The 26,095-nt window shown below is 48.3% G+C and overlaps 1 pseudogene; it reads left to right on the plus strand.

Moving 5' to 3' along the window:
• Nucleotides 1-19,558: 19,558 nt before the first annotated feature.
• LOC135917083 (uncharacterized) lies at nucleotides 19,559-20,939 on the plus strand (annotated as a pseudogene).
• The last annotated feature ends 5,156 nt before the right edge of the window (nucleotides 20,940-26,095 follow it).

The following is a 26,095-nucleotide window of genomic DNA, read 5'->3' on the forward strand; positions in this document are numbered from 1 at the left end:
GATCGAGCTGATATCGATCTGCGCGGTGGTGGCGGGGGGGGGAGTGGGGGAAGAGATGGGGAAACGGGGAGGAGGCGCTTTCCGACGGAGCGGCATGGAATTCATCGAGAGCGAGGGCTCATTTACGCTCGCGGCACCTCGTGTTCTCCGTCGTCCTTCATTCTGTTCTCTGCACGGTGTCCCCTTCATCCGTCGTTCTATCGCACCAGCGTCGACCACCGCCCGAAGGAAATCGAACGGCGCAAAATTAAGCGGGGACGACAGACACAGCGCTGGCTGTACCAACCAGTCTTCATTGTACTTCAACTGCAACACGTAGGAAATGCGATCTGCACGGAAAACGTATAGTGCGCCTCTTTACCTACAGTCTTTTGTGCGCCGTTATTGAAAAAAAGAAATGCTGGCCTCCGGTCCTAGGTCACGGCAAAGGAAGCTTCGCCGTAAAACGGTCGCAACAGAGCAACGAATAGCACGCCCGTGGACGAAGAGAAAGCTGAGCCAGCATTGGGGGCCTCGTGCCTTCATAACCTGCCCCGATGCTGCCTGGCTGCATTCGCTGACTCGATCTTTGGATTCGCGGTCCGGCCTCGAGCTGCGCGCCCTGCTCGCGCTGAAATCGTTCCACGTCTACCGTCGGAATCTGGCTGCCAGTGGCAACGCTCCCGGAGCTTCCGCATGTATACTACATCACAACCCCGACCAGCTTCAAGTCATGTCGAGCGCCACTGCTCCGAAGCGCCACGGCAAAAGGCAGTTCAAGTTGACGATGTGGTTCTTCGGACCTAGGAGCGTCGGTTCCAGCAGCTCGCCTACCAACACGCAAGCAAACCTTCCAGAACGCTTCGCCCTTCTCACGACGCAGCAGGAGGCTAACGAAGACGAGCGTCGGTGCGACGTTGCCGGGAACGCGACAGGAGCACCGTTCTCCCGGCGCCTTTCATACGGTGAGCTCCCGACGACTCCAGAAACGACGTCGGCTGAGAAGTGCAAAGATCGGCCGTCATCGGCCGTCAGCGTCAAGCCTCCGGTCCGGAAGGAATGCGTTTTGAGTGCGTCCGAGGGTGTCGAGAATGACGCCAGCTTCGTGGGAGAGGGTCAAGTCATCGTGCGTGAAAAGCCAGAGCAGGCTCTCACCGTGTCTGACGTGGGGATGTGGAAGGGGTGAGAGTTCCTGCAGGAGAATGGCCCGGGTAAGGTGGGCGTTCTGCCGGAGGCACTCCAGTGCCACCCTTCCCATTCTCGTCTGATGCCCGAAGGCGCGCTGCGTTCCGGGACCGGCAACCGGGATTTAGAATGCTTCACGAGGACTTGTGCTCGTTCATCTGCTACCAGGTCCTCGAAGACGAGAAGGACAAACGGTGCTGCTCATTCCTCGTCCAGGGACGGAGCTACATCCGGGTCATATGTCTGGCTTCTTCCAACAATAGTGGACGCCAGTGCGCGGTGACTTATGAGGACGGATCTCGGCGTGCCGTGAGTGTTCTTCGTTCAGCGTTTCTTGCGAGCCTCCCACCGCGAATAGCAAGGAACGAGAGCAAGAAAAGCGCCGAATGAAGGACGGCTGCAGACACACGTTGTCTCGCGTCAGGTGCACTGAACTGGCCGCCCTTAATTAACAGGATGCCGCCTTGTTCTTATACGCTGGGTCCACCATGTGGTCGAGCCACGGAGGATCACACACGAAGAAAAAGTTGCTGCAGAGAGTGAAGCAGCAGCGCCCTGACTACACCAATCGGGAAATCCGTACGGTCGGCGCACTGCACGCGTTGGTGACGGGGCGGCTTCTCACACATGACCTTGAACTCCATCGCGTCATTGACGAGTGGCCGCCTCAAAGCCGAACGCCCGGGAACTCGTGCGACCGCGAGTGTGTGCGTGCAAGTTCACGCGTGCGTGGACAGCGGTTCCCGAAAACTAAGTCTGCGCTCTATAAGTTCTTCCGACGCACTGCAAGCGGGCAACGGCTTTTTGTTCGTAATTTACATTTGCTTTTAGGCTGTCGTCAATTAAAAAGTTGCTTTACTTAGTTGTTGTCCCTGTGTTTCATGGCGCATGAGAAGCCGGGAAAACGGTCCTCGTAGCGTTCTGGATATTTGGCAGTGGGCTCAGTTTATTGCCGATAAGATGGGGCTGCGTCGTGCTTGCTGCGACCGTCATGCCACTGAATCATCATCATCATCATCAGCAGCAGCAGCAGCATCAGCATCATTATTATTATTATTATTATTATTATTATTATTATTATCATCATCAGCGCAGCGGAGGCTCCAGCGCGGTGTAGCCTGGTGTAGGCGGTGTAGGCCTTCCGCTGAGGAGGCGACGCAGTCTCCGGCCATCGTTTGTCTTTCGCGTCGGATTAGCCTGTGGCGGCTCGTCGTCTACAAAGCGCAGCTTCAACATGCATTAGCAGTATTTACACGCCGCCTACTGCTTCGACTGCAATGGCACCAACCACGAAAACGGATGCGCTAAGCGGCGCAGAAAGGCGGCGGCGTCGACGGGCGAATCTCGCTTTGGTCCGGCGAGAGACACGCTAGGCGTGAAGCAGAACGCCTTCGCACGTTCACGGCGGACGCTGCGAAGTCTGCCACTCGCATTCCTGAAGCTGAGTGCGCCGTAACTCGACTGACTGCTCGAGGCACTACGGAGTCGGACCAAAATGTTCGTACCTTCAAAAGCGACTCGGTACCAGGACGCCGCTCCCCAACGGGACATCGCGCGCCAAGCAAACCCGCAACCCGGTAACCGGCCCACAAATCGTGCGGCTTTCGCTGCAGCGGGCCCCTCAGTTCACGAAGCAAACGTGCCACAGCTTCTGTCATGACACGTTTCGCTTTCGTGTTCAATCTATTTCTATCACATACACACATATGCACAGATTAGTTTCGTAAAAGCAGCGCAGTAGGTAACCGTAGCAAAGTCCACAGATCCAGTGCTAAATGTCAGTGAGGAGGGGGGAGAAGGCGTCCTGGGGCTACCATAAGTATGTGGTTATGCGATGAATTCGGAAAGGAGTAATGTCACCCGCGCTTTGTTGGGAAATATCATTCTGTGCTTAATTAAAGTCAGACGTCTTGTCGATGTTGTAAGTTGACAAAAAGACGGCTGAATTAGAATTGCAGGGCCGTTGTGTAATCACAAATGAGGTAGCGCAGGGCGTCATGGGTTAGGCCTCTCTTGAAATCGGAGAAGCGCCGAGGAAGATTAGTTTTGAAGAAAGAGTCTGGAAGCTGGATGAAAATACCGACTAAAGTGCACAAGTAACTCTGCCTCTGAAGCGTGGACACAGAATGGGGTTAGAGGTCAGGAAAGTTGGCAACCCTGTGCTGGGGTAAATGTACTGGGTCAGTGTAAGTGTAGACAACCAGGAGTCATGAAACGGAAAGTCTGAGAAACAGAGACAGTAAACCGATTGTCTAGATGGAAGCGAAAAAAAAGAAAGAAAGAAAGAAACCTAGGGACTTACTAGCATGGAAAGAGGGAAATTAGAGAGGAAAATCTATAAGACAACATACTTGAGGCACGAGCTGGTTGCCTCAGGGGAAAAAACATTTACTAGAGAAAATATTCGCAACAGGACGAGGCACGTGCGAACGGGAGCAAAAAGTGCCGATGCAACTGAGCACGTCCGAATGGAACGCGAAGGTATTCACCAAGCGAGACCCGCAGGAAACCTCAACCTTCCGGAAGCGCTGGGATTTAAAGTGGATGGAAACATTAACCGATCAGCAATCGACATAAGCAAGAGGTGCTGAGAGAATTCGCTGGGAAAAAAATTACCGACGATTACGTTACTTCCTAATGCGAAATTTGAGCGCAGCAAATAAGCTGTTTCACCTTTTCGATAGATTGAGGCAAAGAAATCGAGCAACACATGTATGCGCTATCACAGAATTTTTTTTTTATTTTTCACACGTATTCCTTTAACAAAGACTCCACTAACAGTTCTTGACAGTCATGAAGGAAGCTTTGTGGTCGGAGAAATAGACTGATATATGTTCGACTTGGTACACCAATGCTTGATTCTCAAAGACGAGATCTATACAAGTGCCTCGCGAGGTTGTCACAGCCGTGGGACGCGTTACGAGCGAGAGGAACGGGATGTTCTCCCGCATAAGTGTTAGGAAATTGCTGTTTGTCTTTATGTCAACATTAAAGTCCCCCACTACTAACATCGGTGTGGATCGATGGACGGTTAATGCGAGTTGCAGGAAGTGCACGACGTCTTTCGTGAGTGCGGTAGCGGACTCACGAAAGCGGTATCAGTCGGTCGCTGCTAGCGCTGGGGGGATGAAAGGGGGGCGGAGCTGGTTACGAGGCCGACGACAACGCCGACGCGAAACCCAGGAACGGACGAGCCATTTGTGTAGCCAGCCCTCCTCCACAGTCTCTCCTCCTCCCTTCCATCATCCTCCCTCGCCCGGAGAGCCGACAGCGCGCATGCGCGGCGGTGGAGCAGATTCGTCGGCGAGCTGGTTACGAGGCCGACGACAACGCCGACGACAACGCCGACGACGACGCGAAACCCAGGAACGGACGCCAAAGAGCTGCGCTCTAAAAAAGCAGGGAAGAAATTGACAGGACCGGATCCATTACAGATATATGTAGAATGTGTCAAGATGTTTATTGTCAGGGTGTGCGAGGAACGAGAGGTTGAAAACTCCGTGCCAAGCAATCACCCTTCGAGCAGCCGGAACTGGGCACGTACTACGTAGACGCTAATGATGCGCCTGACTTACCAACGGCTCTTCGTTGCATTTCCAAGGTAGATGTGAAGGTTTCGAGGAAGAGAGAAAATATTAGGAGGTGTAGCCAAAATGGTAGACTGGTAAGCGTGTGTGTAGGTTCCAGTACGCCAGGTGCCTATTTGTCACTGCCCACTTTCGAAGGGGCTGTCGATAAATTATCATCACTAACATCATGTGGCATGGAAGTACGCAAAGGCGAACTTCATGAAGTGCGGGGAAATTCAAGAAATTGCTGTAGATCCGCAACTCAGGAGAAATACCGTAATTACCCTATAACTGTGAAGTAGGACGTCCATGCAACGCCGCCCGCTAGAGAACTTACCTGATAGTTAATCACGCACCGAATCAGTGCGGTGATTTACTGTCGGGAGCTAACTCTACGAAGCTGAAAAAAAGAAAACGAAGGAAAAGACCAAAACGAAAGTTCAAGCGCAATATCATTCTATGCTAACAACAACCTCAAAAAGAATGGTGGCTCACGCCTTTCTCTAAAACGCAATAACCTGTTAATACAATGAGGCATGATATTCAACGAAGTCTTCGACTTATTTCACCTCGAATCATTGATTCGGTATGCGACGCAGGCCGTGTGCCAGCTATTGGCCAATCCTCAAGAATGGGTATGTGAAACTGTGATCAAGTAGTATACACAGAATCCTGGCATGTGTTCTTGATATGACCAGTGGCAAGACGGTCGCAGCAAGCATGCACGACGCGGCCCCATCTTATCGGCAATAAAGTGAGCACGGCGCTCCATCTCGAGATCCGTCTTCCCGGTTTCTCATGCACCATGAAATACAGGGACAACAACTAAGTAGCGCAACTTTTATGCGAAGCATATTACGAGAGCTCAACCCAGCTCCTCAGGCGCGGCGGTGTCGCCTTCAATGACCTTTGACCCCATGCCATACCACGTGACACCGTGACGTCACGACAGAGGAGAAGCGGGGCTCCAACTCGCGCCGTCACTCGCGGCGTCGCTCAACTCTCGCAAGATGGGCTGGGTGGGAATCGAACCAGGGTCTCCGGAGTGTGAGACGGAGACGCTACCACTGAGCCACGAGTACGATGCTTCAAAGCGGTACAAAAGCGCCTCTGGTGAATGCGGTGTTGCCTTAGAAACGAGCTGTTTCTAAGGCTCAGGCGTGCGTCGCTTGCTCAGGCGCACATTTCGTTGCCGCGCCGAACGCTGCGTTGCTCGACGCTCACCGCGTCCAATGCGGGGCGCGTAGTCGCTGGCGGGTCGACGGGAACGCTGTCGCGTTCCACTCTTGAAGGCGAAGCAGAGTAACGCATGAGTTGCTTCTTCGTCTAGCCGAACCAAATATAGCCAAGCAACAGCAGTTCACCAGGCTAAACAGTGGTTCAACAACTAAAATAAAGGCTAGTATGCTTCGCATCCTGGGCTTAACCTTAGCTAAGCCACAGCCATTTTTTTTAATTGACGACAGGATAAAAGCAAACGTAAATTAAGAACAAAAAGCCGCAGCCGGGTTGCAGTGCGTCGGAAGTTCCTGTAGAGCGCGTATTTATTTTTCGGGAGCCGCTGTCCTCACACGCGTGCACTTGCACGCGCACACTTGCGCGCGCAAGCGTTCTTGGGGTTCGGCTTCGAGGCGGCCACTCGTCGGCGACGCGATGGTGTTCAAGGTCATGTGTGAGAAGCCGCCCCGTGGTCTACGCATGCAGTCCGCCGACCGTACGGATCTACTGATTGGTGTAGTCAGTACGCTGCTGTTTCATCCTCTGCACCAACGTGTTCTTCGTGTGTGATCCTCCGTGGCTCGACCACGTGGTGGACCCAGCGTATAAGAGCCAGGCAGCATCCTGTTAAGAGCAGCTAGTTCAGTGCACCTGGCGCGAGCCCACGTGCGTGCAGCCGTCCTTCATTCGACGCTTTTTCTTGCTCTTCTTCCTTGCCATCCGGAGCGGAGGCTCGCAAGAAATGCTGAACGAAGAACCCGGATAGCACGCCGAGATCCGCCTTCACGAGCCACTGCGTACTGGCGTCCATTATTGTTGGAAGGAGCCAGACATATGACCCGCAGGTAGCTCTGTCCTAGATGAGGGCTGAGCAGCCGCATTCTTCGCCTTTGTCTTCGAGGTCCAGGTAGCAGACGAATGAGTACAAGTGCTCGCGCAGCGCTCTAAATCCCGGCTGCCGGTCCCGGAACACAGCGGGCCTTCGAGAATGAGACGAGCCTGCGAAGGGGGGCACTGCCCTGCCTCCGGAAGAACGCCCACCTCATCCGGGCCTTTCTCCTGCAGGAACTCTCGCCCCTTCCTGACGACCACGTCAGGCACGGTGAGGGTCTCCGACTCTGGCTTTTCACGCACGATGACTTGGCCCTCTGCGGCGAAGCTGGCATCATTCTCGACGGCGTCGGACGCGCTCGAATGGCATTCCTTCCAGACCGGAGGCTTGGCGTTGTCCGATGATGGCTGAGCCTTGCCAGTCGGCGTCGTTCCTGGAGCGGTCAAAAGCTCACCGCTCGAAAAGCGTCGAGAGACCCGTGGGCCTGTCCCGTTTCCGGCAACGTCGCACCGACGCTCGCCTTCGTTAGCCTCCTGCTGCGTCGTGAGAAGGGCGAAGAGTTCTGAAAGGTTTGCTTGCGTGTTGGATGGCGAGCTGCTGGAACCGATGCTCGTTGGTCCGAAGAACCACGTCTTCAGCTTGGACTTCCTCTTCCTGTTAGGATTCGGAGCAGCGGCGCTCGACATGTCTTGAAGCAGGCCAGGGTTGTGATTGAGTACTTGCTAAAGCTCCGGGAGCGTTGGTACTGGGCAGCCAGGCTCCGACGGCTGACGTGCAACGATTTCACCGCGAGCAGGGCGCGCAGCTCGAGCCCGGACCGCGCATTCGAAGATCGAGTCAGCGAATGCAGTCAGGCCGCATCGGGTCAGGGCACGAGGGCATGCACCCTCGAGGCCCGCAATGCTGCCTCAGCTTTCTCTTCTTCCACGGACGCGGGCGCGCTATTCGTTGCTCCGTTCTGGCCATTTTACTGCGAAGAGAGAGAGAGAAGGGAAGACGGAAAGCCAGGGAGGTTAACCAGACTGAGTCCAGTTTGCTACCCTGCACGTGGGGAGGGGAATGGGGGAATGAAAGAGAGAGAGAGAGAACTTAGGTGTAGGATGTCTATAGTCGGGCACTCAAGTCTGTTGCCCTCAGGTAGCGAAAAAGCGCTTGAACTGCTTTCTGGGCCAATGAACTGTGAGGCCAGGCTCCCAAGATCTTCGCTTCCGTAAATGGCCTGTCATCCAGTCTATTTAAGGCACACTGGAGAGGCACTGGAAACGAAGCTTACGGCGAAGCTTCTTTGCAGCGTCCTAGGCCTGGAGGCCAGTATTCGGTTTCCAAAATAAAGGCGGGTTTCACAACGACCCCCGGTTTTCCGTCATTGAAGTTCGTCGTCGTTCCCTCGCCGGATATATTTGCGGATATGTGGTGCGCTCGCGGGTAGCTTTTTATGGTGCGAAAGGAGAACTGCGGAGGCAAAGGGCGCACAATTAAGAGCTCTTTTCAATGTAGTCGCGCATTCTCAGGCGCAATAATTTAACCTTGGGAAGCGAAAAAAACAGGAAGATGTTATTTACGACACCAAAATAGGACAGAATGCAGCCGCCGAGTTTTAAATGTGGCTCATTTTTTTGCCGTACTTGGTTCTTTTTCTTTTTGCTCTGCGTGTGTGGGCCAGCGCGATACTGTTGCACATGCAAGCTACGCTGATTCAGTGTCTGTTCGAGAGCTGCCGGTCTACTTTTCGCAATAAGGCATGGGTATAAGCTCCGCCCCTGGTATCCTCCCCTTCGTTCCCAAAGAAAGTTATGCGACGAAAGGAGTCACACACACACACACACGTACGCACACACACACACACACACACACACATGTGTGTATATATATATATATATATATATATATATATATATATATATATATATATATATATATATATATATATATATATATAAATATATATATATATATATATATATATATATATATATATTATTTTCTCTCCACTGCAGCTGAACTGCTGGGAAAACAGGCGCTCTGTTTTGCCAGGCCACTAGGCTCGGGCAATAGTCTTGCAGATTCACTGGTGTGTGCTGTTATTTGCACAGCGTAGGGCTCAGCACTTGCCTAGTTTAGGACTCTATCACAGGGAAGCCGCATAGGTCCGCCGGTACGTGAAATCGCATGCGCGCTGATGAGAGAAATTTTGACGACCGGAGAGGTTAGCCGAGTGAAAGGCAGTTGGCACGCTATATACTGTAAATTTAATGCGTCATAAGAGATCAGAGAAGTAGAAACAAGAACAACAAAAGGCCACACACACACACACCCGCATACCAACTCGGAAATGTAGGCACCAGTTACCACAAGGAAGTAAACGAAGGGGAAAGCTGAGTTTATGGCACCGTCAACAAACAAAATTGTAACCATCTGTGTCCCTTTAGCATCACCAGTGTGGACCCTGTTCTTGAAAGAAAAAGAGAGAAAAGAAGGTGCAACGAATACATTAGAAACGACCATAGATTACTTATTTTTCACGGGAATCACGATATATCTTTTTTTTCACTAGAGTTTCCCCGCGGAGGAATTGTCATTTAGTGCGTAGCAATCTTTGCATTTTCAGTGCATCTAGTATTTGCAATGCGCTTTGAACTGACGGTGCCTGTAGCTTGTTCGGTAGCATAGGTATCGTATTCATTAGTGATCTAACCATTGCAATCACTTGCCGGTCCCGTTCTGTCAACTCTCTCACAGAATATGACCGGGGTGGTCTACTTCCATCGCCGCGTAGTGATTCTGCTGGTGGCCACCGTTCCGGCAACGCAGGTCAGGCTTCGGTGTCCGTATTCTTCCCAGCGCCCTTGTTCATTGTAGACCGTTCCGACGTACATGGCCTGATTGGCAGCGAAGGATGTGAGTTTGGACCTGGCATTGGCGTCACCGACGCAGAGGCTCTCTTTGAAGGACGTCACCGATGGGAGCGTCGCTTCCCGGTTTTAGCCGTGGGTTCTAGATGAGAGCAATCGCCTCTTGCCATCTACTCTGAGATAGCCATTTCTTTCATAAACTTTGGGCAGTCCTTCGGCGAAGCCTCTTGATATCCGTGGTAGTTTGGACATTTCACGTCAGTGGGCAGCACACTTATCCTCGGCGTGCGTCTCAGCGCAGCGGGGGCACGCTGTGTCGTTCTCAAAGACACTGGTCACGTTTCCCAGCTTCGTGCAGTGGCGGCATCGGAGAGGCTTCGGAGCGAAAGACTTGGACAGAATGCCCCAAAGTGGCATACGTTAACGTGCGACTAACCCGCCGTGGTTTCTCAGTGGCTATGGTGTTGGGATGCTGAGCACGAGGTCGCGGGATCGAATACCGACCACGGCGGCCGCATTCCGGAGGGAGCGAAATGCGAAAACACCCGTGTGCTTAGATTTAGGTGCACGTTAAAGAACCCCAGGTGGTCAAAATTTCCGGAGTCCTCCACTACGGTGCGCCTCATAATCAGAAAGTGGTTTTGGCACGTAAAACCCCAGTTATTATTATTATAATTAACGTGCGACTGGAGGCAGGTGCTTTTTGGAACACAATCGTCACGCAACGGGATTGGCCGAAGCGGTAAACATCGACGACGACGTCAGTGTCATTTGCGGCTTTAACCAGAATCGGCAAGTCTTCACTGAGGATGGCCCAGTGCACCTCGTATATTACGCCGGTGATTACGTGAGGTCCCAGCTGGATGTGAGAGAGCACCTGCATGAAACCAAGGTCCGTTTCTTTGCGTAGAGCGCTAAGAGTACCCGCATGCAGAACATCAACCGAGAGTACATTTCTTACGGGTGTTCACTCTCCGATGTCCGTGATTTTGCTTTGCAACACGGCGTCCAGCCGCATCGAGACAAATGGCCTCTTAAAGCCGCTTCATATTCCATGCGCTACAGTTGGGTAGCATATGCATAAACAGGGAGGCGTTGGCGTCGGGACTTCGCGTGGGTCGAACAGTTCGTGTACTAGGGGACGAATAGGCCTTTCTGTTCCTTCTCTTCGGTTTGCGGCTGCGCGCAAGATCGAAGTCGTCGTCTCGAAAATGTCCTCGCTGCTGATCGACTTGCCACGAGTGACTTCGCCGTCGCAGCCAGTCTGCAGCCCGGCTGTTTTCTGGGGGCGTCCGTCGTTGACGCCGTCGTTTCCGGCAGACGCCCGGGGCGATCCGCTTCCATCGCCACCGAACAAGGTGCGCCGACGGATAGATACACCGGAGATTTCACAGAAAGAGCGAGAGCTAGTGAAAAGAAGACTCCGCCAAGAAACACATTGCGGTCTTCAACTTCCGATAGAGTTATCGCATCATGGCGGTTTCTCTCCCTGGCGTGGATATGCGGTTATGTAAACTTTTGGAACATGATTTCTTTTTAATATGTGATCGAGTTTCTGCTCCGGACAAAGTGTGACCATCCGTAGTTCTTTGTCGCTCACCCAAAGCGTGTTAGCCGGGCGCTTTTGGATACCGCCCACGTGATATTGGGACCGACGGAGCTGGGAAGCGAACCGTGAATTCGTTTTCGGTAGCGCAGCGCGGTTGCCACCGAGTCTCAGCGGCTGGCACGTCGCGTGTTCGCTGCGCAATCCACGCAACCTCGGCTGCTCGGCCGAAACGCGTCGCCAATGAATGAACGCTTGTAAATCGCCTACGCTCTTTTATCTTATCGCCGAACCGGAAGATTGCTGTAGCGCTCGAGATCCGCATAGTGTATACGGGCACGACGTCCGCATAATCTCGCGCGTCGCTTGCCACGATTACGGAGGGACGCTCTTGTTTAATCAGCCAACTCCCGCGTGCACAGTTTCAAAGCGAGCAACTTTCTTTGGCTTTTATGCGAAGCATATTACTAGAGCTCAACCCAGCTCCTCAGGCGCGGCGGTGTCGCCTTCAATACCACGTGACACCATGACGTCACAACAGAGGAGAAACGGGGCTCCAACTCGCGCCGTCGCTCGCGGCGTCACCTTCAAGGCTGAGCACGTGACACCGTGACGTCACGACAGAGGAGAAACGGGGCTCCAACTCGCGCCGTCGCTCGCGGCGTCGCGGCGGTATATAAGCAGCTGCGCTTGCCTCTGCTAGACACTCACGAGGTGAGATGCCTCCTGGAGACAGAGCTGCTCGTTGGAATGAGAAGCGAAGGTTGCGGCGTGCTACAGAGATTGTTTCTAGGTGGCTTTGCTACGGCGCAGCGACTACGCGCCCCGCATTGGACGCGGTGAGCGTCGAGCAACGCAGCGTTCGGCGCGACAACGAAATGTGCGCCTGAGCAAGCGCCGCACGCCTGAGCCGACGCCGACACCGGCTTTTCTGCGACACGAGCTCCTTAACGCTGTCGCGTTAAAATAAAGGCTAGTATGCTTCGCATCCTGGGCGTAACCTTAGTTAAGCCACAGCCAGTTTTTTTTCATCCGTTTTCGTGCTCGGCGGCGGGCTTTCAACCGCCTCTCGCGCAACCCGAGCCCTCGCGCAACCAGGTCTCTCGCCAACACCACCTAGATAGCACAAGGCCTTTTCACTCCGATCCATGACGTCATGCTACCTGGCCCGACTGCCATATAGAATCTAATGGGGATGCTCCCGAGTAGGCAACAGTGATTTTGACGTAACCGCTTTCATCACGCCAGCCTTGTCAATGGAAATTTCGGGTCAGGTAGCGGGACGTCATGGATCGGAGTAAACAGGCCTTGTGCTATCTAGGTGGTGTTGGCTAATCGCGCAACCGAGTCGCGCGTCGCGTTTGTCGCCGGGCGCGAACTGTTACAGCCAATCACACATCTTTGAGACGCACGCGCTGCCTCTCGCGAGAGAGAGTTTCGGGGCACCTGAAAGTGGAGATATACTGCGCTGCACCGTTGTAATGGAAAAGGAAAGTATACAATCAGTGCATTTCACCAGTGCTGACATATGGGCCAGAGACTTGGAGACTGACAAAGAAGCTTGAGAACAAGTTAAGGACCGCGCAAAGAGCGATGGAACAAAGAATTCTAGGCACAGCGTTTAGAGACAGAAAGAGAGCGGTTTGCATGAGAGAACAAACGGGTATAGCCGATGTTCTAATTGACATAAAGGGAAAGAAATGGCGCTGGGCAGCTCATGTGATGCGCAGGTTAGATAACCGTTGGACCATTAGGGTGACAGAATGGGTACTAAGAAGGGAGGCGCAGTAGAGGACGGCAGAAGACTGGATGGTGCGACGAAATTCAGAAATTTTCTGGTGCTAGTTGGAATCGGCTGGCGCAGGACAGGGTAATTGGAGATCGCAGGGAAAGGCCTTCGTCCTGCAGTGAACATAAATAGGCTGCTGCTGCTGATGATGTGCTGCGAAAGATCGGAAAGATGAGAAAGGCCAGTGGCCTGACGTCAGCGTTCTATGCCGGCGCTCGCGCATGCACCAGAGGCGACGTATAGAGATATTCGAGTCGGCGTGTAAGCACAACCACCTGCACCGCAGTGGAGCAGGTTAATGGATGTTTCCTCTACAGAAGTGTGCAATGGAACAACAAGCCCTACCTAAATATTCTCGCTGCAACAAATGTGCGCCTGCACGCGCGTCATTACTTTGACAAAGCAGAGAAATCGTTCGAGCTATTCGCTTACGTTGACAATCGCCGAGGATAGGTTTATACGCATTTTGTTCTATAATGCGTGAGTATTGGGAGTGTCAAAGTGGGGGAAAATCTCTACAGAGAGTGAGAATTCTCCACTAGTGCGTATGCATTCTTTGGATCGGCTCTCTTTTCGATTTTGCTTGCTTGCTTTTCCTAGCTTATGCATGACTACCTATTGGTTTTCCGGTGACGAATAAATTAAATCCGCGTACTGTACGGTGTGGAGATGAGTTGCCAGGAAGCGGCATGGCCCTATCAAGGGCTTGACAAAGACGGGATTCGTCGTGGCCGCGGTTGCCGCATTTCGACGGGGGCAAAATGAAGAAATGAATAATAAAAAAACGCTGGTGTACTTAAATCTAGCCTGCACGTTAAAGACCCAGTGTGGTAGAAATCGCAGGAGTTTGCCCGACTGGCATCTGGTAGGTGCATGTCAAAGGAGATCGATCAGCACAAATTTAGGCACGTAATCAAGGAGTGACGACAGACACACCGTCAACTAGCAACTAGTCTTTATTGCACTTCAACTGCAATACATAGGAAACACGATCTGCGCAGAAAAGCTATTCTCACTTTATATACCTCCAGTCTTTCGCGCGCTGTTGGATTCCTTTTAAAAATGATCAAAAATCAATCCGGTGTTCCCTCACTACGACACTCCTCGTAATCAGATCGTAGTTTCGGCAGGTGTCACTCGCAAGGTGACAGGTCTCAGCTGTATGGCGGATGCTGCAGCGTTTCCCACTTGAACTTTGCCAGTTTTGTATTAACCACATAAGCGACGTGGGGACAGGCATTGTCGTGGAACAAGATGACCCCATTTGTCAATTTTCCACGTTGTTCGTTCTTGATTGCGACACGCTGCCGTTCTGGCGTTTCACAATATCGGAAACAATTGATAGCATCTCAAGATTTAGCAAATTTTATCAGTAATGGACCCTGACGACCAAAAAACAGTCAACAACACCTTTCCAGAGGAAATGATGGCCTTTGCGTTCTTTGGGCGTGGTAAATTCGTATGTTTCCACTGTAAGCATTGCCGTCGTGTTTCAGGCTCGTAGTAGTGGCACCAAGGTTCGTCCCCGATCACAATTGCATCCTCATTGTGATACCCGATCAGATGAGTCAAGGCAGCGCGAAACTTCTCCGTCTTCTCGCGATGGATCAAAATCATGGGGATCCATTGCGCACCAAAGAGCCGATAACCGAGAAGCTCATGAATTATGGCGTGAACCGAACCGTGACTGATGTTCAGACCATCTGCCAGTTCATCGATGCTTATCCTCCGTTCTTGTTTTATCAACTCATCAACCTTTGAAATTGTGTGGGGGGGGGGGGGTGATTGCACGATGGTTTTGGCCCGGTCTTGGAATGTCTTTACAACGTCCTTTAAACCGTTTGCTCCAACGCTTCACATTGGTGAATGAAATGCCGTGTTCAACGTAAACGGCAGCATTACGGCGATTAATTTCTGTTTTGGAAACACCTTTAGCTGTCAAAAACTTCGTGAATCCGAGCTGTTCAACATTTGAAATGTCCATTATGTGACGCAACCATATTCAACCCAGTGTATGAGAGCATTAAAGAACATTTATCTTCACACCTGCGTGTCACTTTTGTAAATGAGACATGCCGTTCTCCTACGCGCATGCCTCGCAGATAATGAACCGAACCATTATTGCACGGTTAGGGTGGGCTCACTTTCATTCGACTCGCCCTCGTACATTAGAAATGCAAAGATACAATGGGATATGCAAATGCGAAAATACGGCTTGATAAAGGACAAAAAAGTGTCACTGGAAACAAAGTTCACTGCATGTATACACAAAACCTCGCAACAAGATATTTAAGTATACGTATAAGTCTCCAATGAGTCTATGTATGTAAGAAGAAGTAACTGTATATAATGCGTCAAACAAGGCAAATAAACATGTTGCACAATCATACATTCACAGAATCCTAGATTCCGCCCCCATTCCATCCACTCCCCCCGGTGTATTGCGCGCGACGGAAGACGGCGCGCTTGCTCCTCGCTTTTCTCCTTTGCGCACACAAGACTGAGCCACCATCGTAGGCTCACCCATTCCACCTCCACGCCTACGCTTTCACTCGCACATACAGCATGCAGCGCGTGGTCACGATGTTATCACCCTTGGACTTTATACGAAACATGAGGGTGACGGCGACGGCAAGAATGCGCCTGGAGTGTCCATATAATTGCTTTCGCAATAATATAATAAAGGTATCCGGCAACTGAAGCGTCCTGTCGCCCATTACTTTCCGCAAAAGAAGTATCAAAATCGAACTTTCACCATGCGACAATTCGCTGCGCCGCAACATTGTATTTTTTTTTTCTGTGGAGCAGAGGCACCGAAATGAAAAAAAAAACGCATAGGAAAGTATGTTGGCCAGAATCGAATGCCTACATCGGGCACCTAATGGGGCTACGGAATTAATACCGAAGAAAACATGAGACGCTTGGCCCACTGAGAACCATACGCATACTGCTCAGTATCCTACACCGGCGAAACGAGACTTTGCGGAAAGGTTCCGCTCAAGGAACGCGGTGCAATCCTTCGAGTCCCCACAGTGATGGCGGCGAGCGACCATTCTTTTTTTTTCTCGTCTGCTAGCCAGAAAGCTTCCAAAACTCTGTCAGGTGAAAATCCACTCGGCCAGAGCAAACCGAACGCCCACCGAAGTGCACCGCGAGGTGGTCGGGGCCATACTAGAAAAACATATGCGCTTTGGCTCGCTCTGGCAGCCCGCGGGTAGGGTAGCGAGAACAACAAAAAATTGAAGAGGCTTAATGTGTCCTCGGCGAATAAAAGTCAAAGTAGAAAAAATAAATAAGAACGTAGTTACTTTGGCTGGCTTTAGTGTCTTGACATAGATGTTCTGGCGTAGGTTGAAAACAATGTTGATATTTTTTTATGTGACATGACGGCACAAATGAACCACCCCAACGCATCGTCTCATTGGACCTCGCTGCGTGCTTTGTCAACTCGTCTGCTAGTGTGTTGATTTGGCTTGTCTCGTTGTATGTTCCGATGTAAGACTTTGGAAAAGTCAATGGACCTTTGGCGTAAAATGTTTATAACAACATTAAACCCACAAAGTTCCCCAATTCAAAATTTAAAGCACAGCTTTGGAAATGTCAATGCATGTTTCGCATCAAGAACTTATGAGATTTATACCCATAAAGTTTCGCAATTAATATCCATGCGCTCCATAGATTCCGTGGCCTAAGTGAGATGCCGCGGCGAGCCTGCTCACCATCAAAGCGCCCTTGAAACTTTGTGCTCGGATGGCACTGCTTGGCATTATGTGACTGCCGGTGTACGGGCGTTGCCACGAAATCCAGCCCGAGTTCGCAATCTTCGCGGTTAAATGTCTTTTCGAGTGTCAAAAAGACATTCTAGACAAAATCCAGAGTCATTTCCGGCGCCGGGGGTCGCTTTGGTCGGCGGTGCATGGACAGCACGAAAAAATTTCGGGGGGGGCTGAAGCCCCATAAGCCCCCCCCCCCTGGCTACGCCCCTGCATGTGATGTGTTTTAGTGTGGGTGTGTCTGTGCACCACGGGCACTCGTCAGTGAACCTCGTGGCGTGTATTCTGTGTAGGTGGTGCAGGTTGGGGTATGTATTCGTCTGAATACGACGCCAGTCCCTCTCCTGTTGGCTGTTTAAATCGGAGTGAGGATGTCCAAAACGTCTCCGCTCCTGCCTTTGCTGTAGGAGGATGTCACGAGAATTCGGTGGAAGGTCATCGCTAGGCCATGCCGTTGCTTGGACGTTCAAACCTCGAGCAGTACGGTCTGCCCTAGCGTTTCCTGCCAGTCGCTCGTGTGCCGGAGTGGCACTTAGAAAGAAAGCTGGACTTGGAACAAAAGCGACAGCGCAAGGCAGAGAAGGAGAGAGATGAACTGCGCAAGTCACTCAGTAGTGTCCTTTCTGTGGAGCAGGTTAGAACCTTAGAGAGAAAAACAATGGAGGGAATTGTATGGTCACCAGGCACATTTTTGAAAGCCCTTAACGCAAAAGTTGCTTGTGGCAGCAAGGGCTACAACTTTGTCATGGAAAACATTGTTCCCTTACGAGCCGCAAGGACACTACAGAAGCACCCTGAGCACATCAAGCTCAGACCTGGTAAGCTTCACTGTGTGGCGGCTGTAAGCATGTGCTGTTTTTTTTATCATGTATTTATAAGAGAAAACTGCTTGTGCAGGTATTCTGGACGAAGTTTTCGTTGCCCTAATGGGGAAAGTGGCTGAAATGATTCCCAGTGAGAGACACGCTTGTGTTTCGATGGATGAAATGCAAATTTCACTTGGGCTATATTATAATGCTGCCATTGGCAGCATCATCGGTAAAGAAGTTTTTTAAGAACCTAAGACTAGCAGTCTTATTTCAGTATATCAACGTGTGAGGCCATGTTGAGAAAATAATATATGGGAAAAGAAAAATGTGTGTACTCTTTCGCAGTGGAGTATTCACGCTTATAGAGCACACCTTTTTAGGAAACGTGTTTGGGAATGCGAAAGGTCTTGAATGTTTGTTTTTACAGCAAGGTTAACAAACAAGACTCAGTGCAACCAGTTATTGGCTTACAACAAAGTTCGGGCAGTCACATGTTTAATCTAAAAATGAATTAATAATAATCAGTTAAAACATTTATGCGAGTACAAGTAATTAAATAACAAGAACATGCTGTTCTAATAGGTATGCTTTGCTGTCAAATGAAACGATGTCAAAAGCTGTGCAAGAGTTTCATGAACAGAAATGGCATCATTAGGAAAAGAGCTATTGTTGCTATATGACAGAACTGCAAAAAAAAGCAGTTCTTATAAAATCAACAAAACGATTTTGTATACGTGAAATACACAATAAAAGCCTTTATTCAAGAATAAGATTATCGATTTGTTGCACATCTTCTTACTTCGTCTAGTTTAACATGTGGCAACTCAGTTATCTCTTTCTAGCTTGATTTTCATCGGGAAACAGCATAAAGTTTAAGGTTGCTGTCTGTAAATAAAGCCAAGCATTGCAGTACACTGTTTCTTTATGTCTAAACAACACGTTTACATGTGCTGTCGTGTGCAAATAATGTTGAAACTTCTCATTATAAGTTTGAGGAACCTTATTTTTCAGATCAGATGTGATGATATAAAGGAACTGGTCATATTTGTTGTTCCGTAATCTTATTCGTTGGACGCTGCTAACATACAACTGCAAATAATCTTATAGCAGTGCAAGGAATCAGGTCACCTAAGGTGGACGTCTTTGTCGCTATCAAGTAGACCATGAATACATTATATCAGTTGTGAAGCATACCATGTGCAGCGGTTTTATGACTCTGTCATCGGAATGTGAGGCCATCAATAGCACTGCACTTATAAAGTTGTTCGAATTCTTGGATATTGCAGGGCAACCAACTATTGGCCCGTCGAATCCAGCCTTGAAGCACGAGCTTGCATCTCATGCAATGGTTTTCATGCTTGGGGGCTTAACAAGCAGGTGGAAGCGAGCAGTTGCTTATCATTTCACGAGTACATAATGGATGTCCAATAACGCTAGCCGCACAATTTGTTACATCTCAACATACACTGTGTTGTACAAGCTGCCTACTTGATGTGCATTATTGCTCGCCATGGCTTCAGTTGACATGGTATATATTAGTGGAAGCCCTCTGGTAACCTTTTATTATGACAAAATTCCAACCTGGTCGACATAGCTTGTTGTACAGTTATCTGTTTCAAATTAGTGTTTTTCTAAGTGCTATGCAGATGCTGCATATGGTCCATTAATTTAGCGCGAAGTCTGGAATAGTTGCAATATCTCACTTTTTTTCTGACAAACTAGGCAAGCAACACATTTAATTCGATGTGGAATGATGTAGGCCAAAATATATTATTTTGCACGTTAAATTTGGTTACTAACATAGGAGTGGTAAGCGCAAAAATTTTTCTGTGCTTACTTTGTGTCAGAGAATCTCAACCATATTTAGCACTTTTAAACTGCTGTAATTGCCTGTTTATCCTCATGCAGGCTCGTTTTTCGATACTCGGCAAGTTAAGGATTGCCTGTTTGAAGTCATACAGCATGCAGAGGCAGCTGGGATGACCATTGATGCAGTTGTAACAGACATGAGCCCAGGGAACATGGCCATCTGGCGTCTGTGCAACCTTCAGTCAACAAAATATGGGAAACCAAACGTGTCATGCCCCCACCCCTAAGGCCACAACAGGCAACTGTACTTTATTGCAGATGCACTACACCTACTAAAAAACTTAAGAGGACATCTTGTTCGAGGACAGGACATAATTCTTGATCCAGCTACTGTGGCTAAGCATACCCTGCCATGCAACAAAGTAAGGCTAATGAATTATTTCTTAGGTCGTAATGCATTCTTATCGATGGAGCATGTCCCTTAAAAAGAGTATTAAATATATTTATTTGGCTTTCAGCACATCAATGCAACAAAGCCAACACAGTTTGAGTTGGTTGGATTAGCAGAGTTCTAAATGTTAGTGTCACTCAATTTTTCGTTGAAAAAGCTAGCTCATTTTCACATAGAACATTTCACAGTAATTTGGCAAGCCTTACTTGATTTGCTCTTCATCTTTCTTCAGCATTTAAAAAATGTAGTTATTTTTTGTTTTTAGTGCAAAAGTGACAAAGGCTATGATAAAAATATAGCCGCAATTAACGAATAAAAATGCACTGTCATGATATGTGACGCACGAAGGCATAAAGAAAATTTAGAAGCACAGCGTTGTGGGCTGCAAGGTTATTTATAGGGGTGAGATAATCGAGAAGAGGTAGTGTAAGAAATGTTGAAGTATGACTGTTCTTTCTAATTCGAAGTTTATTTATCATTTATTTAGCACTACCCCTTATTCCCTGAATAATTTCATGTAAGGAATACAAGAACATCCAAAACAGTGTTCTATGCACAAAAATGTAAATTTTTTACTTGTTCGTATTCTAACCTTTAAAGAACGTGCAAACATAACATGGTCAATGTATCTGACTTTGCCATATGCAATTGCCTTTTGATAAATAGGTAAACAACATTAAATCAAATGTTTTTCTTATATGGGCACAATGATGGGACGTGCTTTTTGCATGTGTCTCTACATCAAGTGAGGAAGGCCTGCGAAATTGATGCGGGCATAAACTAAAATTTCTACCTCTCCCCAGACTGCGAGATTTGGACCTGAACCACTATGAAAAGATGAATGCAGCATCCGCACATGCCCTTCTGCACCATGCCACTGCCGCAGCCTTACGGTACCTTGTGGAAAAGGGTCACTTATCGAAGGAAGCACTCATAACAGCATTTTTCTTCGGTGAAGTTTTTAAGTGGTTTACAATCATGACTTCTAGGACCAAAAAAACAGCCCTAAGTGACCTCAATGCAACAAAAGTGGACGAAGCAAAAACATTCCTGGAAGGTTTGTTGTCATGTTCACTGGCTTGAATATTATTGACAAAACAGGAAAATCATCTTGGAAGCCTGTCTAGACAGGAGCTGTACTGTCAACGCTATGCGCCCTAAAATTAAGGCAGTATTGCGTTGTTGAGAAAAAGTTCAAATTTCTGTTGTTGAGCAGGCTCAGCCAGGATGCACTGGACAACTTATTTAGTACAATTCGGCTAAAAACACCTGTTCCACGTGCTAGGGAGTTTAAGACCACTTTCAGAATAATTGCGCTTGCACAGTTTTCGCAGCCCAACCGAAATGGCTCTTATAAAATCGATGAGTCACACGATCTGTTAACTTTACTTAAACAAAAGAAAGAACTTGTACCAGATTCAACAATCGATGATGTTGTGAAGACAAGCTTTGAAGAGGTCATCGAACTTTGCCAAGAAGATGAGGATAGCCTAGAATATTTCGCTGGGTATGTTGCGTACGCTCTTAAGCACAAGTACACCCTTTGCAGGCTCTGTCACAGCAGCATTATTGACGATAACAAGCAAGTTCCTGAACTCGTAGCACTGATGTCCTATGTGACATAAGGAACGAACCCATTAAAGGTCCCTTCAGACAGCCTTCTTGAGCTACTTCATTTCTGTGAGCAACTGTTTCGCATCAATGAGACCCGCCTCCTAGACTCTAAACGCCCACTGGAGAGTTTAAAGAAGACTTCTGAAGAAAGATGTGATTCATTTTTTGAAATACCCATCATGTCACAGTGTTGCTGAAAAGGCGGTGCGACACTACTTTCCTTGCGGGCTTCGCTTTGCTTTAAAGCGAAGAAAAATACTCGCCTTACTTCAAAGATGCGTCAAGCTGGCAAATGTACTTCTAAGAGCATTGGAATGCGCATTCTGAGCGAAAATGTCACTTGATCTTTTCATTATTATTCTGACATATTCGCGCTATTGTGTGCATAACATTGGAAGAGTTCTAGTTTGTCAACCATTATTTCACTATAGGCTTTTTGTTTGCCCATGTGCAGTTTCACAGGAAGAAGCTGTTAGCCAGTAACAAGTTCAATTTAATCTGATTATCTTGTATGTGAAAACTGTTAAAACAAATAATTGTCAATGCACTGACCAAGGAGATAGAAAATGAAAGCACTTCATAAAGTCGTAAGGGTAGAAAAGTGCACCTCAACAGGGTAAGTAAGCTTGATGCATATTACAGCTTTTTACTGCGACTGAAACAGTGGACTGAAAAGACTGAAACAGTGCCTTATACTTACAGCTCACTTTGTGGGGCTCATGAGACTAGTATAGATACAAATATTGTGATAGGCAGCACAGGATTAGCTTGAATAAGAACTTAACAGTGGGCAACTGCATTTTCTAGCGCCTAAGTAAATACGTGAATGGCTAGGCTTTTCCGGTAAAGTGAAATAACAAAACGATGCTTAAAATAGGCTTGTGATTGCTTTCCTAAATGCAAATTGAGCACATTGTAAGGGGAAAATAGGACAGAGCACAATGTTGTTTGACAGCTGGCTATTACTGTGATTTCATTATTTGACCGCGCGATTGCGGAGCGAGTGCCCAAGCTCAAGGGTTTCTTTTCGTCTTCCTTACGCTATGCAGACTTGTCCTAGGCCAATGAAATATGTGCTAACTAGGTTACTGGCTATCAAAAGTGATAGTTTCTCTAAAGTGTGTTAAACATTTCTTACAGCGATGCTTGTCATAACTTATTGTCATGAATGTGCCTACCCAGCGTTATTAAAACCTTTTGTCAGTGAACAAATTGTCATGCAAGCTGGCATATGATCTTTTTAATTCAGCCATAGGAGTAAATGCTTCAGCCAAGCAAACTAGCTGGAGGCACACTGATACTATCCTGAGAGTGTTGTTGCTAACAAGTCTGGACTTCTTGACTTTGAATGCACCCTTCAGAGTTTAAAATTGAAATGAATAATATGTACCTCTCTCGTCAACCGCAATTTCGGAAGAGCTAGGACATCTTTGCAGAAAGCACAGAATGGAACAAGCACAAAACGGGTGCAAAATTGACATATGCATATTTAGCTCTCTAGCTGTGATAATTGCGACATATTCCTTCTCCGTGTGAAGTTTTGAGAACAGTAAAATTGATTCTAGTCAATTTATTGTCTTGAAGAGCATAGGCTTATTTATTTTGTTAACTAATTGTTGCCATAGAAGCTAAGCCGGAATTGTATGTGTGCTAGCTTGTGAGCATCATGTATCAGCCAGTGGAACAAAAACTTGTCGTTCAATTAAACACGCTGGAAATCTACGTTGTGCTTTGGTGAATGCTGTCTCCTGTGGGCGGGAGTGGAGTGAATGCACTGTTGAATGACGTAAAATTTCCTTGCCTCTGATGCGATAGGTCACAAAGCTTTGTAACCTGGCTTTTTGGCCAAACCCTGCTTCAGTGATTTCACTGACTTGATACAGTGTCTTCAACTACTGGCTCTTCTATGAGTGGTAAGAGATCAAGAAAAATCTGTTGTCATATTACAGTCTGCACTGTGTGAATAATTACTGTGCAAGTTTGCCATTTTGATGAGATTAGTGCAATAAAAATAACTTGTTGTTACTCTTAATAGCTTGTTGCCTTTCCAGTTGCTTTGAATTCTGCCCCCCCAAGGTTTCAAGAACCAGCACACTTGGCCCGTTGCCAGCAGCCGTTCATGCATTCCTTTGTATGAAATAAATTTGATCTAGAAGTTCTTGAATCTTCTTCTACTTGCAGATTTGCTGCTACTAAATAGCTGATTAGTCTGCGATATGAATGAATCGTAAAAGTAAGCTTCGCTTAAAATGTGCGCATGTGAACATTTGAAATGCGCTAAAATCAGTGTCTGCACCTCATGTATCGAAAACCTGCAGCTGTTGCGAAGGATGGTTATTGATAAATAACACTTTGTTAACGGTCACGGACAGAAATGCAGGCACGATAGCTCTCTTGGCGACGTTCATTATTCGGCTGGTTTCGGCAGCCTTCAATGCGCTAAGTGTCCACCTTGCGTTTGTGAAGTTTTCTTTAAACACTCTTTAAAACATTTCTTGCCTTCTGACCATGATAAGACAACTTCATATGCATGCTGAAAATCATTGCGCCGCTTTTCGTGGCAACGTACTGCGCGTTTGCAAGCAAACCTTTGAGCTGTTCGAGCCACGGGAGTATTTTATTTTGGGGAATCGAAGGCGGTCCTACCCCCTATTTGTACGTTCGTGTGTGTGTTTGTATATGCGTGTTTACATAGGTACATGCAAAGCTTCGGTTGGTTGGAAGACAACCCACTCCGGCTGCACGAATGACTCGTTCGAGCGTAGCCTGTACTAAGAAGTGTCATTTGCTAAGCGCCTGCGAACGTTTGGCGCTTTTAGCTCGCGACCGCTAGAGAAAAAGGCGGAACACCGCGCGGCATTTGGCTCCTGCGCGCGCGAGGAGTGGCTTTGCTGCAGAGCTGGAGCACGACGGCGGACCTATGCGCAACTCTGCCACCTGCGGAAGCATATACAGGAACACTTGGGGGGCTCATCATTTCCTGTCATCTGCTACCTCGGCAAGTCACGCGAAAAGTGTAATGCCTTGTACTTGCGCGAAAATGCGTACTTAGCGAAGTTGGAACGTTCAATCATTATAACAGTGCAAATGTAGGTGATAAGTAGCTTTATACCAATAAGGAACAATCGAAATCAAAATAAATATTGATAAGCTCTAACACCCATAGGGATACTAAGGTTCCATAGAAAATACATGTATAAGCCTATATAGTAGGGGTATGGTATTGTATGGCAAAACTTTATTGAAGTCCTGCTGCAGATCGTGAGTGTTCACGAAGCGGGCCGCTCCCACGTAGGAACCGAGAGGCCGAGCCTCTCGGCCGCATCGTAGGCCTGCTGGACAGCCCAGAGTTGGTCAGCCAGAAGGGGGCTGCGGAGAACCGCTTCCCATCTGGCCGGGCTGTTATCGATGATAGAGCGTGACCGGGCACACCGCCAGAGCGTGTGTTCTAACGTAGCTATTTCTCCACAATCGCGGCAAGTACCATTGGTGCAAGTACAGATTCAGCATACAGAGTCTTTCGTTTTCAGAATACGGGAAGTACTTTTATTTTAACGCTTATAGTACAGACTCAGCATACAAAGTCTTCCGTTTTCTGAATACGGGAGGCACCTGTACTTTAGCGGTTATAGTACAGATTCAGCATACAGAGTGTTTCGTTTTTGAATACGAGAAGCACCTGTATTTTAACGGTTATAGTAGAGATTCAGCATACAGAGTCTTCTGTTTTTTAGATGCAAAAGCACACACTTCTTATATTACGGTGTCTCTTTTACAGTTGCACGTTCTACGGAAATGACCGTTCTTTATTTACGAAAAAGCGTTCGGTCGCAGATTACGAGCAGATTTGCCGTAAAACGAGGGAATTTTTTTTATAGTGTAGGCTAAATCACTTTGCGAGAAGTTCAACACAACCTAAATTGTTCTATACCACATGTGTTTAATGCGACCGAAGCTTCTATTACGAGCAGCCTGCATTGTTAAAAATTTGGCCATACCTGATCTCCGGGAACCTGCTCCCTTGATTTCAGTCTGGTTTTGCTTGCAAAGGACATTGTTTTTACTTCGAGTGCCTATGGTCTTTAGTTGTTTTGCTGTTCTGTCTAGCATTGCTGATACGCATGAATGAAGTGATCCTTGTTTTTCTGCTCTATTCTGGCTTTTCTTTTGTACAATCCCCGATACAGTAAAAGCTCGTTAATTCGAACCGCAAGGGGAAGCCGCTTCAGTTCAAATTAACGAAAGTTCGAACTAACGAAAGTGAAGGAGGGCAACAGTACACTGCGATTTGGAAGCAGTAGGGCATGCCAGAAATTTGGCGTGTCAGAAAGTGATGGCGTGTGCCGCGGGCACACGCCATCTTCAAGTCAAAGCTCTGGGTCCGACTGTGTCATACCACCGATGTCCACCGATACGAACGTAAGCCGAGGCTTAACACCATCACAATGAATCGCGACGGCCGATACCTCCTAAGCTGAAAATAGAGGTGCACAACCGATGAATACTGCCGAGACAAAGACGCTGAACATGTGAAGGTGGCGAAGGCCCTGATTCTTTGGTTCTTGATTGCAAGCGCAGCTGCGACGTACTTGATTCGCTGTGTTCTGGAGCTTGCCGTGCCATCTCCGCACAACATTAGCAGCTGTACAAGATTTGCAAAGCCTCCGAG

Source organism: Dermacentor albipictus, unplaced genomic scaffold (assembly GCF_038994185.2).
Source record: "Dermacentor albipictus isolate Rhodes 1998 colony unplaced genomic scaffold, USDA_Dalb.pri_finalv2 scaffold_19, whole genome shotgun sequence".
NCBI classification, from domain to species: Eukaryota; Metazoa; Arthropoda; class Arachnida; order Ixodida; family Ixodidae; genus Dermacentor; species Dermacentor albipictus.